The following is a 12,462-nucleotide window of genomic DNA, read 5'->3' as shown; positions in this document are numbered from 1 at the left end:
GAAGGGGCACACTGTGAGCATGGCTGAGCTCCTTGCTGCTTCAGTCCCCACTGAGTCCCACTTACAGGGGAGGAAAAGGGGAGAAAGAAGCAGCTGAACCAGAGCCTCAGCCCAAATCAGGACGAGAGAGCATACAAGGGGCTGAGCTCTGATCTCTGCTCTGAATCTGCACACGGCTGCTGCACCAGTTGCTCAGGCACCTCAGCCCCTCTGTGCTGCAAGGTATATCCTGTTGGAGAAGCCATAGCTTCAGTCCAAGTGCAGAATTTACACTGCACATCCCACTGAAGGAGGAACCAAAGGGAGAAGAAAGGAGTCGGTCTAATTAGGTGCGCATTTTCTTCCCCTTGGATTTGCAATGCTTTCTGCTGCTGTCACCTTCATTAAGACATATCTCTGAGTGCCAAATGCCTCTTTTGATGTTCCTAAAGGGGTTTATTTATCCAGGAGGCATGCACGTAGTGGGGGAGGAGCAACCTGTACCACTCCAAAGAGGTGCCATAAAAGGCAGCGTCATACTACTGTGCCTGCAAGGCCTGGGAATTGTATTAGAGTTACTCCCTCCTGTCCACATGGAAAGTTTTGTGCTGTGTCCTGGATACACTTGGATCTGTCTGGGATTTGTGAGTAAAGGGGTTTTGGGGCTTCTCCAGCACAGACACACAGAGGTGTGAAAGGGAGGAAAGAGGCTTGTGACGTGCAAAGCCCAGCCTTTCCTCCCCTTTCATGCTTATGGTTGCAACTCCTGGAGGTTTCCAGAGAACAGAGGAAAAGGAGGAGACAATTATACTGAAAAACCATAATTGGTGTAAAGAAACAAAGGGTGAATCCTTCCATGTTTTCACAGAGGTGATAAAAGAATTCATACAAACCTTGTTAAGGTATTCAAACTCACCTTAGCCTGCAGTGTTGTCTTGTTACAATTGTAGAGACACGCAGCAGCCTGGGTTTTGGGTGGTTAGTTCCTCATTATGCCATTTGAGTGGTGTTCAGTGATGATATATAGACTCAGAGCAGAGTGGCGTCAAAGTGACACAGGTATTTCCCATGGTGTGTACAGCATACATGGAAAGACCCTGCCTAGATCCAAGCCAGAACACATCAGCATGTCACATGCACAGACTCTGCCCATATTTACTTTGTTTTTAGAAAGCTCCCAGAAGTCAGAGCTTCTGGAATCTGTTCTTGGCCCAGCCTCTGATTTCTCTGTGTCCTTGACCAGGTCAATGAACTCTGTGATTTCGATTCACCTTTTCCAGCTCTAATAGTGGGAGAATGATGCTGAGTTGTCTCCCAAGGGTCCCAGAACATGCTTAAAGTCAGTCCAGAGCAAAAGTGTGTAGGTCCMTGCAATTGCAGATGACTTCTTTAGCAGTGACACACTGTCAGACAACAAGACCAATGATACTCTCTTTAGGGATGTTGCTGCATCAGCAGCTGGTTCGTTTCTCTGCTCTGGCCTGTCTTCCTCAGGGTCTTTGCATTGCAACTTGGAGCTGAACAATAGCACCAGCAGATTTTATAGTTTTTACTGTCTTTCTCAAGTCTCTGCTCCTGAAATCAGGGCATTAGAAGAGTATTTGAGTTTTATTTTGTAGCCTATCTGGTTGTCAAGAAAAGTAGAAAGATTATTCAAGTATGTGCAAATAAGTGAGGGCAAGCAAGATGGGGAAGCAAGAAAGTGTCCAAATACTGTGATTTTTAGTACAATTTTTTGGTGGATCGACTGTATAGGGCTGGCATCAGCATGATAACTGGCAAATGGCAGGCTGAAACTTTTCTCCCCCAGGCAGCCAGCAGTGTTAGGCACTTCTCTGCAGAGGTGTGGCAAGGCAGAGGTTACAGGAGGCGTGCTTTCATAAAATCATAGAATAGTTTGGAAGGGACCTCTTGGAGGTTTCTAATCAACCCTCTGCTCAAAGCACAGCTAATTTCAAAGATAGATCAGGTTGCTCAGGGGCTTGTCCAACTGACTTCTGAATATCTCCAAGGATGGAGCTATCCTCTCCTTCTCCTTCATAGTTCAGACTTCTTCACCTGTCTGGCCAAGGCTGCTCAAAGTCTGCCATCTCACCTGGGTCAGGACCAGTGAGTGACACATGACCCTTTGGCACTAGGCACCACAACTGTGGATCTGCAAAGCAGGAGTGATGGTGCATGTAGTACCTCAGTCCACGTTGACAGCAGTAAGTGGTTGTCCCTGTCAGTTCAGGAGCAGGCACTGAGGGAGATACCTAGGAGGAGCTGAGAATAGATGTCAGTCTGGGTACCTGGAAGGGACACTGGGGAAGGCAGCAGGCACTTTTTTGCTTCCTACTTCCTCACCTTTTTATACACTCAGAGCAGGACTATTGCCAATGTCAAATCAAGTCTGCTGCAGCTTTGTCTAACCAAGCCTTGGAAACCTCCAATGACAAAAACTTGCTAGCCTCTTCCTGTGCTGGTGATGATGAAGAAGTTTCCCTTATGTTCAACATGAACTTCCAAAACTGCAGTTCTTAGCCATGGCTCCTTGCTGTGTCATCTGGCCTCACAAAGCAGCATTCAGCTCCATCATCTTTACATTTGCCTTTTGTGTAGTTGTGGTCTGCTATTAAATTGCCCCTTCGCCTCCTCTTTGCCAGACTAAACCAGGCTAGCTCCCTCTAACTGTCCTTGTAGGACATGTGCTCTAGACCACTCATCATCTTGGTAACCCTCCAATAAACCTCTTTGTTTTCCCCAGATTTATTTTGGAATGAGAGGCCCACAACTGCTCCAGGTGCAGCCTCACCAGTTCTGAGTACAGGGGGACAATAACTTCCCTCATTCTGATGGCCACACTCCTATTAACATAGCCTAGGATGTAGTTGCCTTATCCAAAATAAGAGCAGCTATTAGGTCCTATTCAACCTGGTGTCCACCATAACTCCCAGGCCCCTTACAGCAGGACTGCTGCTGACCCAATTGGTTCTCAGTCTGATATTGATGCATGGGGTTATTCTGACCCAGGTGCAGAACTTTGCACTTCTTGTACTAAGTAAATGCTTCTTAGTCCTGTTTCCTCTTTCACTCATTCAAGAAGCCTAGACATTTAGGTAAACAAATGACTACATACATTTTACAAACCTTGTTTCCTTGCTGTACTGAAGTACTCTTTAGCAGTGGGTTGGAAACTGTTGAAGAAATTGAGGATTCCCATTCTGCACTTGGCTTCTTCAAATCATGGTGCTCCACCCTTCTGAATGGTCAGTTCCCCATGCTGCTGCCCAGCTTCCAGTCCAGCTAACAAGAAACTAGCCCTTGCCAGGGGATACCTTCTTGCTTCCCCCATCAACATGCTTAGGTGATCAAACTCCCTTTGCCAAATGATACTTGTTTTGTTTTTACCTTCCTGGAGTGTAGACTCAGAAAAAAAAAACTTGCTTGTCCTGGGCATTTTTAGCATTTTGTCCAAGGAGGTCTTCACATGAAGGTCTGGAGAGCCTTTATGGTCAGCTGTGTTGTGATCCCCATCTACAGTTGCAGTTTCCCATGAAGCTGAGAAAAGTAGCAGAGAAAGCAAATTCAGCCCACCAGTAGAATGGGGTTTACAGCATGGATGGGAGTTCCCAGCCCATCACAGCTTTGCTCTATCTCCCAGGAGTTTGGCTCTTTCCCTCAGATGGCTCTTTGAAACTCAGTTGCCTTTTTTAACAATTGTGCGTTCTTCTTTCTCTTTGTGTTGCACCTTCAGCTGGAAACAAAGGAATGTTTGCATTTAAATTCAATGTTTTGTTTGCTTCCCTGAGTGCACAGCATAATTACAGTCCCTTGCATGGACTTGTATGAATTGATCAGTTATTAATGATAATTATGATTTACATAATGGCCAAGGAAGAGGGGACACTTGTACAATAGAAGTGATGTTCTAAGATAACAGTTTAAATTTGCTTGCTGATGTGTCGGATCATCTCCTGTGTGCTGCTCACTGGGGAAACTGGATAACTTTTATTTTTTTGTTAAGAACAAATCTTTTGTGAGAACCATCTGGCTGCTGAATTTTTCTCCTGAAGCTGTGCAGTTTGCTGGGAGTTCATTTGCGTCTTTAGCTACTAAAGAGAAAGTAAAAGTGACTGATTAGTCTAAGACTGGGACCATTCACATCAAAGTGACAGATTTTGTGAGCTAGATTTGGGAAAGTGTTTAAAACTGGTGTGTTTTCATTAAATTTTGAAGACTGTGGGCAGAACTATGCTCTCGGCACTCCAGCATGGCTCTCGACTCTGCACTCTGCGTCATTATGTCAGAGTGAATTGTGTGGCTGTTAAAATTTGTGTGTGCTTGTTTGATGACTTTAAATATTGATTTTAATTGTGCGTCTTTCTTAAGGCTGTGAGTGATGTTCAGAGTTGCATACAATACACTGTGTGCATAACACAGCAACGTGCGCAGGAAAGAGATGTGAACTCAGTCTGACTTTTAAGTAGAAGGGAGGAGGGAGGGGAGAGGAAAAATCTTTGGAAGCCCTAAATTCAGCTTTCCTGGCTTCCAGACACCACAGGGGGCATTATCAGGGACATACCATTGGCTGCGGTGCAATTCGAGATTTTAGAAGCCTTTTGTGATGGCTTGTGTCAGGCTATGAAGGCTACATACCATCCTCTGACAAAAGGCAGCTTTTAAAATAATAATAGCAAGTTACCTAGTTTGTTAACACTGTCTTTGTCTCTGCAGTGAAAAATGATCACCTGAAAGCCACAGGGACCTTTAGGACTTGCACAACTCTACAACCTCAGCATGTTTTGAAGGGTGATGAGAAGTTGCAAAGCTAGCTGTTAGGGAGCAAAACCATTTCCCTGGAAGCAGGTCCATTCCCAATCCAGACTGTCAAGAGTGGAGCTTGCAGTGACTAAGGCTTTCCATGCCCATGCAAACACAGTTAGCGTTGGCTTTACACTAGAGGGCTGTCTGTCCCTTTCCCTTCAGAGAAAAAGCATTAGTCTGTACACTGTGAATGCTCTTGTCGTTCACAGTATCCAAACAACTTGACAGCGGCCTGTTTTGTCAGGTGGGAAATGTGATGCAGGCTTTTATTTACTGCTCACCACCTCTCTTTGTGCTGCATAAGAACATCCATGCCCTGATCTGGAGAGCGCTTTGAAACTGCTTGTCTTGGGTGATGTGAAACCTTTGCTGTGGTTTTATTGTAAGGCACTGTCTCCTTCTTCACCAACTGAGGGCAGGCACAGGTCAGCAGCCTTTACACAGGACCACGGGGTTTCAAACTGGGTGTAATTTTTGCCCCTGGTTCTTTTAGGTCAGCTTTGCTCTCTGGAGCAATAGCTCTGAGTGTTAGCTCAGGGTCTAACTCTGGATTTCTGGGTGTGTAGCATCACTGTGCTTCTGAGGAGCTGCAACCCTGACACTAAAGAAAGGGAGACCTGGGTCCTGCTGAGAGACAGGGCGCTCTAGGGGAGTGTGTGGCACAGAAGCCTTGAGAGCAGGGTAAGACAGGACATGACTTAAAAAGACAGAAGAGAGCAAAAAGGCACATTGTGAGTGGAGATGTCTGTATTTGGTAACAGCCTTGGCCTTTCTCTTTCTAATCAAGCACAAGAGGAATGTTCTCTTTTCTTATCTCCCCTTTATGAAGTACAGGAGCTGCCCAGCTGCCCAACTTCACAGTGTCCTGAAGAGTTGTGGACCTGTAGCTCATGGGCAGGCCCTACTCTCAATTGCAGCATGATTCTCGCTGCTCATGAGCTTCCTACTGCTGACACTGTCTTGGTGTCACAGCAGAGCTGGGCTTTGGGAGCTGTCTCCTAGCTGGCTGGGAACAATGCAAGCCCAGACTGTGAGAGGAGAATTCATCCTGGTAAACAGTCTCTCTGGAGGATTTTGACCCAGAAGACTGCTGTTACTTAGGTTGGGTTGAACTGAGCAGCAGCCATAACCAGACTTAATCTAGCCCGGGAGCTTTGGGCAGGAAGAAAAGGAGAGGGAGCCTTTTTTGCCTTGTACCAGGGAATCACTGTGCAGGGTCTCTCCAGCGATGCAGCCCTCAGCACCACCTCCATCAATCAACAACCAACTGTGATTAAAAACTGAATGGTGCCTCTGGGAATGCGTCTGTCCACGCTATGTCCAGTCTATGTAAATTAACCCTGATTGGAATTTGGGTGCTTTAGGGTTGGGTACAGCCCCGGGGAGAACTGAGAGCCTGGCGGTCCTTCTTTTCTTCTCCAGGCCCCCTCTTCCTCCTCTTGCCTCCCAGGCTCCAGCTTAAATGACCCCCTGCCAGCAGAGTTTTCTGTGATGGTCACACACCTGGAAAGCAGGAAGAAGAACTTTGGGAGCTGCCCAGGAAACATGAACAGTACTGGGAAACCAATCTCTGATCACTGTGGTGCTCCAGAATGGTGCTGGGTGCCATGAGGATCCTCTGGGAGTGTGTGGCTTCATGCAGCCTAAGCCCACTGCTTTGTGGGGGCAACAGTTTGGCATGCTGGAGCTGGTAGTGTAGGAGCCTCTGCTGGCATGTTGTGCCTGGGACATGAAGCAGAGCTGGAGTCTAGGCAGCTGGTTGGCTCAGTGCCACTGAAGGAAGTCGTTCTTGAATGCAGGAGGTTTATATGGGGAAGGCCTTCTCCAATTTTCCCTGGAATTACCCATGCGCCAGGGACACAATGCAACAGAGCAGAGTGGTGAGAGACAGGGGCCCTGGGAGAGCAGTGAGCTGTTATGGGACCCATTGGCTGGAGACCATTGGTTTTTCATTTGGTTCTGTTGCAGAAGTTTTGCTGGCCCAAAATAGCTACAATCCTTGATCCGATCCACCTCTCCAAGCTGTAGAGTACGGCCAGGTGGAGGGTGCTTCAGAAATTTCTATTTCCATAGTGGAGGCTATGAGATTGCCCCTTGCAATGAGGGGATAGGTCCCAGTGCAGAGCCCTGACTCAGCTGTGTCTTTTTCTGCTTCACTCTGCTTGCACTGGTGGAGAGTGCCCTGTTGTGCTGTGGTGCTGCCTGCGTGCTGCGTGCTGGGTAGGCTGCTTGCAGCACTGGGGCAGTCCTGCTCTGGACTAGCTGGTGACAAAGCTTGTAGTGAACACTAGTCTGTGCCTTTGGTGTGGGTGATAGGTTTGCATGGTCTTCTCTGCTGCTTTGCAGTTATATCACTCTGCATTTGGCAGTGCCAACCCGGGGGTTGGAGGAGAGTTTTCAGTATTATAGTCTGTAGATCTGGAAGAGATTTGCTTACTTACTTCCCATAACATCAGGTGGCAGAGCTTCTTTTGATTCTTCTGCTAACAGCAGGTCTGGAACCTCTGTGAAAACTACTAGTCCTTGTCCATTGGGAAAGCCAAATTGCCAGGAGTCCATTCAAGCACTTGTATCACAGTTTAGTTTAGTTCTGTTCCCAGTCAGCTTGGCCTAGTCTGGCTTTAACTTGGGTTAAGATTAAACCAGAGCATCAGCTGAGGTTTGCCACAGCTTAACAAACTTAGTTTGAATTCAGAACTTTCCTTAAAATGGTGTGACTGTCTGGTGAGATACAATCACAACCACAAACTCTTCAGTGACTTCCAAATGCAGATTTGTGCCAACTGCATGCAGGGCCTTTGTTTCTGTTCCTGGATGCCCATGCAGTCAATGTTTGCCTTGCTTCAGGAACAAGTGGTGTTATTTGAGAGCAGCCAAGTCTCCTGACTTTCACTAACAAGGAGTCCACTTCAAAGAGCAGGGATGGAGGTGGGAAGGATTCAGGGAACTAGCTGGAAGCCAGAGGGGAGAGGGAGCCACTGGGACTGTGGGGGAGGCTGAGCGGTGCTGGATGCACTGCTCTGTAGCTCATGGCTGTGGCCATTTCCTGCACACACTGAGGTGCAGACATTGGTTCCTTGTCAGCAGCTGATTTATCAAATACAGTGACTTTTCTCCTTCCCTCTTTTCTCAATTTGCAGCTAATATCTTCTGGGGGGGGGGGGGAATTAATAATGGTAAATTACAGTAGTTCACAGTCCTGAGTGCTAACGCTAACCACGTGCATAGCGATGGATGGTGGGAGGCTGCTCACAGGAACTGCTCTGGCACAAGAAAGCTGGAGATGGAGCTGGCCTGTTAAAGTCTGCTCTCCATCCATCACTGCACATAGGCAGGGCCCCTTCCCCTGGGAATGCAGCATCTGCCGCTGAAAGCAGCTGTTGCCAGATGTGAGGCAGGAGGGGGAGAAGGCCACCCACTTGGTTTGCAAAGAGGAGAATGATTTAGCAAGGCCCTGGAGCGACCTCCAGGCTGGACTTGTGGGCTGGAAGGCTCCACCCCAGCCCACGTTCCCTTCATATTTGCACTCCTCTGTGGAGACCAACAGCTGATGCATTCCTCACTTGGTTGGTTCAATTTAAATCCACAAAATGAATGTTAGGCCCTCTGGGTGAGATGGTGATAAAAGAGAATGAAGGGATTCTTCCAGGAAAGCCTGTTTGGACATTACAGGGATGTCAGCTCTTGCAGGATTTGATGTTTCGTCTTTAAACCTCAATTTCTGGCATCCTGTAATTAAGTGAGACTTCAGCTGGGACTTTGAGACAGAACCTGTCCATGGCCCCTCTGGCTCTCACAGAAGACTGGAAGAAGTAACATCTTCACATTCAGTGTTACCCACAAGACAAATGAGCCATCTCTTCTTGTCTATGTAATAGGCAGTGTTTCTAAAATGACATACTTTCTGCTGCTGGGGGACTGGCTGTGCTCTGACTGAGATGCTGTGTTTGGAAATTGAGCAACAGTTATTTAAACAGCATCTCCAAATCAGAGAGCACTGTTCCAGTTTTTCTGAGGACACCAGGTCCCTAGTTACATCCGCTCTTGTGTGGAATGGAGGTTCTTCCTGAGATCTGGGAAGAGGCTCTGTTTGGGGCTGGGATTGCTGCCGGCTCAGAGGGAATGCGTCTATCTGGGCTCCGCTTTCCCTGCTTGACAAGTAGAGTTGCATCTGAATAATGGGCCCTTTTTTCTCCTGGATTGGAAGGAAGCACCAAGGGAGCAGCACAGCCGAAGAGAGACACTTATGCGAGCGGCAGAATAAATGAATCTGAGCTGCCTCCTGGGAACCAGCCCAGAAGAGACTGACTTTACTTGGCCATGTCTTTCCAGTGGGAAATGCTCTTCTTTCACTGTATTTATTTTTGGCTTTCATAGTGTTTTGCTAGGCTTACAATTAATCCTAAGCTTCTGGGTGTCCAGCTGGGCTGCAGGGACAAAGTCATCTTCAAAGCAGTTTGCTAGGTTATTTCCTGTGGACCTGTGAGAAGACCTTGATTTACTAGAGGAGCTAAATGCCACAAGAACCTGGGAATGCTTTACTTGGGTACACCTGGGGCGTGCACATATACTGCTTTTGATGAAAAAGAGGTACCTGTGGCTCAGTTAATGTGGGGAAGTGGGTGAAGCTGTTTTTCACTCTCACAACAGATTGATGGAGAATTCACTCTCCCTTTAGAGAGGCGATAGCTGGTGTGGTCGGCAGGAAGGGACGATGTGTTGCTGGGAGCCAGCATATGGGGAGGGGTGTTGCTGTGTGTGTGAGTTGATGGCAAGTTGGCACAATGCACGTTGCTTGAGTGTTAGAGCTGGACTTGCTGCTGAGCTAGATGCACCTGGTATGATTTTATTGTCATACAGAGACCCCCAAACAGGGTGTGGATGATTCTGCTTGCTCCAGCCTTGCCACTTATGCAGCATTATCAGAAATATTGTCTTAGGATTATGATAGCAAGGTTGTGTGAAGAGGAGATGTGTTGGGGCTCCCCAGGACTCCCTGCAATACATGATCTCCATCTTCTGTGCTGAAAGGGGATCCTAACCCTCTGACACATTCAGTGCCTGCCTTTTGCATGTGTTTTACAGCAAAACACCCAGTGTGTGCCAGCCAAGGCAGCTCTCTCTGTGCTGTGGACTCATTTCCCTGCCTGCATCCTTTTCTGCCCTCTTTCTGCAGCTGAGGTGAACCCCTGGGAAGTGTTTGGACTGGATTTCTGAGCCTTTTTAGCCTCTGCCTCCCTCCCTAAAATGAAGGCTTTCTTGCACCTCATCTGAATCTGATTCTTTTGCTATGGACCTTTATGACCTCTTTCCTGTTCATAAAGCCTTCCCAGCAAGGAATAGGCTCAAAGGGGGAAAAGCACTGATATAAAAATTCCTAAAAAATTCAGCCACAAGTGTGGGGTTTGTTCAACTCCTTGTGTGCCAGTGGGAGATGGGTGTAGTTGAGCCTTGAGGCATCTCCTGCTCTCTGCTGCAATGCAAGCAATATATGGGCCAGTGAGGAGAGCATGGGGCTGCCTGGCCAGGGTGCTAAGTCCAGCTCTGCTGGTGACCTGCTGTCAGACAAATCATTTAATGCTTGACATACAGAGGCCGTGGGGCAGCAGCTCCCACTGCCCCCTGTTTGTGACTGGAGCACTCAGCCCCTCCTGAAAAATACACATCAACATATTGCTGTCCTTCTATCTGGAAAGGATGGTGACAGTAATCATGTCTGCCTTCCCCTGCCTGTGCCCAGATCCCCAGTGTTCAGAAGAGACCAAGTGCAGATTGAACATCCCCAGGGGAGGAGACAGGCCAAACTGAGAGCCTGAAATACTGTAGCCACCAGGTTCTGTTGCTCTGAGCCTGGGGAATGCACAGCTGGGCTGCTAAAAGAAAAGAAAAAAAACAACCTGAAGTCTCCTTGCATGCAGGGCTGGAGCAGAGCAGTTATTTACTGCTCTCTGTAAAATTGAGAAATCCTGTGAATTAAAGGAATGAGCCTGACACTTGGCACCAGGAGATGTGGGAAGCGATAATTGGAGACAGGGCTATAATGGCACAGGAATCATCTCAATATGATGGGAGCTAAATGACACTGTAAGGAAAATTGCACCTCATTGTGAGTGTCAAAATTGACATAGAAGAAAAGGAGCTGAACAGTGTTTGCAAGTGCACCCCAACAACTCATAGAAAAAAGCAGTGCCTAACCTTTGATTCAAGCTAGAATCACCCTACCAGAACAGTTCACCTGGTCCATGGCTCCCCTATCCTAATTTCCCCAAAGCTCTTGGACTTGGGAAGGAAGTGGTGACAGGTAAGACCAATTGTTCTGGCCAAGTGCACTCTAGTGCTGTCTTTCAGGGCTGTCCAGCCCTTGCTGGCTGGGCAGCTGGATGCATGGCAGTTGTAAGACCAAATTGCCCATCACAAACTGTGCACTGGCCTTGACATATGATAATGTGTACACACATGTTGGGTTATGTGAGCAGAGGACATATGTGTGTTTGGACAGGCAAGCAGGCCATGGTGAGTGCTGCGCTAGTGGTTGCCTTAATTTCTGTCATGGGATAGGGGTGAAAGTTATCATGGGATGAGTGTGCAGCTTGTGAAGGGGAAGGGGCTGCAGCTTTCATGCAACCCAAAAAAGAAAGGAGAAACAGAGCCACAGAATAGAAATAACTAAGCAAATGGCTATGCTGAATGCAGACTAATGAGAGGCTTTTCTGAGGAGCTGGGCACAGTCAGCACTCTTGTCTGTTGCAGAGGAAGTGGAGTGGGCTGAGATGGCAAAGCCCTATGTGACCTGCCAGAAGATTGTTTTGGAGCTGATGAGGGAAGAAGTTCAGCACTGACAAAAGCATATCAGTGCTCCCTGTCTTCACATGAATGTTAGACTCCAGAGGAACTGTGAGCCTTGTGCATGTCTTGGTGCTGGGGCTCTTGCAGTCAGAATGGGAATATGTATGAAGAGGGATAAAAAATGAATGAGGAGGAAATGGAAGGCCTGTAGGTATATCAGTGATACATCCTCCCTTGGGAAATAATGGTTCCTTCCTGCCACCTTCTCTCCAAAAAAGGACCTAAATTGCTGAGTACATGAAGAGAATTCAGCATAAACAGTCATCAAAGGGAGCTGGAAAAGCAGGGTCAGTACACAGGAGAAAGCATGGTGACAAATGGCACAGAGAGGGTAGCTTGACTGCTCTTTCTGATACAATAGCCAAATGGCAACACATTGAAAGCCATAGGAGGAGACTCTTTTCTCTTACAGAAGATTCCTCCAGAGCTCCTTCCCGCAAGGTCCTGCTGAAAGTCCTCTGAAAGTCCATAAAGGGCTGGATATTTGTATTTTCAGGAAAATATCCAGCAGTGCCAACCCCCAGGCTTCCTGCTTCTGGCAGTGATGGAGGAGCTTTGCGGCACTGCTGAGCCAGTGAACTGGTGCTGCTGCGTGGTCCTGCTCTGTGGGCCCCTCTGCCTACACTTCAGGGGATGCCCTCTATTTCTCTGCCAATGTGTACTGTAGAAGTTTCTCCCTGTGTTTCAGTAGCTTGTGGCTGAGCTTGATCCCTCTCCCATGGAGAGCCCTTCCTGACTGCTACTTTGCTTCTGCTTAGCTGAAGCCAACTGTTCCCTGTTGGGTGATTCAGTCATGGTTTGTTCATTTAAATTTGTAACAGCCCTTCTGCA

The sequence above is a fragment of the Apteryx rowi genome, unplaced genomic scaffold (assembly GCF_003343035.1).
Source record: "Apteryx rowi isolate R43461 unplaced genomic scaffold, aptRow1 scaffold_635, whole genome shotgun sequence".
NCBI lineage: Eukaryota > Metazoa > Chordata > Aves > Apterygiformes > Apterygidae > Apteryx > Apteryx rowi.
The sequence above is the reverse complement of the archived record's forward strand: the minus strand, read 5'-3'. Positions refer to the sequence as shown.